This window comes from Bison bison, unplaced genomic scaffold (genome assembly GCF_000754665.1).
Source record: "Bison bison bison isolate TAMUID 2011002044 unplaced genomic scaffold, Bison_UMD1.0 scf7180017864224, whole genome shotgun sequence".
Classification (NCBI taxonomy): domain Eukaryota; kingdom Metazoa; phylum Chordata; class Mammalia; order Artiodactyla; family Bovidae; genus Bison; species Bison bison.
This window is the reverse complement of record NW_011494796.1, coordinates 3,947,283-3,949,462: the sequence shown is the minus strand read 5'-3', so window position 1 is coordinate 3,949,462 and position 2,180 is coordinate 3,947,283.

The following is a 2,180-nucleotide window of genomic DNA, read 5'->3' as shown; positions in this document are numbered from 1 at the left end:
TGCACCCCAGTGACGCTGAATGTTCAGAACCCGAGCGTGTGTTGTAGCCGGAATGTTTGTTTCCTCCCTAAGGCCACAGGCTCGGCCCTGACCTCCAATGTGATGGCGTTAGGGGTGGGCCTTTGGGAGGTGATTGGGTTAAGTTGAGGTCAGGAAGGTGAGACCCTCAAGATGGTATTAGAGCTCTTAGAAGGAGAGAAAGAGACCCCAGCACTCTTGCTGTCTCCACTGTGTGAGGACATGGTGGGAAGGCAGCTGTGTGCAAGCCAGGAATGGGCTCCCAGTGGGAACCAAATCTGCTGGCACCTTGAGCTTGGGCTTCCGGCCTCCAGAACTGCAAGAAATAACTGCCTAGTGTTTGAGCCCCCGGTGTGTGGTATTCCATCATGGCAGCCCGAGCTGATTGAGACCTTGCACCGTGAGCCTCGAGGCTGCAAGGTGACTCCAGGGGCAGGAGTTGCTGTGGTGTGTTGCCAAATCAAATGTCAGAAATGTCAAGAAAACCCACCTATCTGATGGCCAGTGTTCTAAGACCTGAAAGGCACCAGGCAAAGGCATGTTGTTGATGTGCCTGCTCCCAGGCGAAGGTGGAGTAGGGGCCCCCCAGCCTGCAGAGAGCTGCCAGTGCCCCCCAAGCGCACTGGGCAGAGCAAGGGCCTGCCGTGTCTACCATCCCCTCCACACCTCCCTCCCGCTGACTGGAGCTCAGAGGCCGAGTACACAGAGCCAGGCTTGAAGCCCGGCCAAGCCCTCTTCACCAGTGACCCTGAGTGTGTCCATCTACCCGGTGTATGCAGGAGCCTCCCAGGCTTGTCTGGACCCAGATCTCTGCTCTCTCAGACCACATGGAGGCTTCATTTTTCTCCCTCCTTAGGCAGGGCCAGAGGACTCCTCTGAGCCCAAGGGTTATGAGGGAAGTGACATGAATCACTTCTGAGTCAAATCATTGAGTTGTTCATTCTGTTGGTCTTTTTCACAATTTATTTGATAAATGCTCTAAAGTAAGGAATTGGTCCAGGTGTAAACCTATGCCTAGATGAACCCAACTGGCCACTGAGGCTGCCTGAGGTTGCTATATGTGTGCCAGTGCACACACCCACATGTGTACACTGACATTGCCTGAGGTTGTCATGTGTGCACCAGTGCACACACCCACACGTGTACACTGACACTGCCTGAGGTTGCCATGTGTGCACCAGTGCACACACCTACACGTGTACAGAGAATGCCTGAGGTTGCCATATGTGCACCAGTGCACACACCCACACGTGTACACTGAGACTGCCTGAGGTTGCCATGTGTGCATCAGTGCACACACCCACACGTGTACACTGACACTGCCTGAGATTGCCATGTGTGCACCAGGGCACACACCCACACGTGTACACTGAGACTACCTGAGGTTGCCATGTGTGTGCCAGGGCACACACCTACATGTGTACAGAGACTGCCTGAGGTTGCCATGTGTGCACCAGGGCACACACCCACACGTGTACACTGAGACTGCCTGAGGTTGCCATGTGTGCATCAGTACACACACCCACATGTGTACACTGACACTGTCTGAGGTTGCCATGTGTGCACCAGGGCACACACCCACACATGTACACTGACACTGCCTGAGATTGCCATGTGTGCACCAGTGCACACACCTACATGTGTACAGAGACTGCCTGAGGTTGCCATGTATGCACCAGTGCACACACCCACATGTGTACACTGACACTGCCTGAGGTTGCCATGTGTGTGCCAGTGCACACACCCACACATGTACACTGAGACTGCCTGAGATTGCCATGTGTGCACCAGTGCACACACCCACACGTGTACACTGAGACTACCTGAGGTTGCCATGTGTGCACCAGTGCACACACCTACACGTGTACAGAGACTGCCTGAGGTTGCCATGTATGCACCAGTGCACACACCCACACGTGTACACTGACACTGCCTGAGATTGCCATGTGTTCACCCATGCACACACCCACACGTGTACACTGACACTGCCTGAGGTTGCCATGAGTGCACCAGGGCACACACCCACATGTGTACACTGACACTGCCTGAGGTGGCCATGTGTTCACCAGTGCACACACCCACACGTGTACACTGACACTGCCTGAGGTTGCCATGTGTTCACCAGTGCACACACCCACACGTGTACACTGACACTGCCTGAG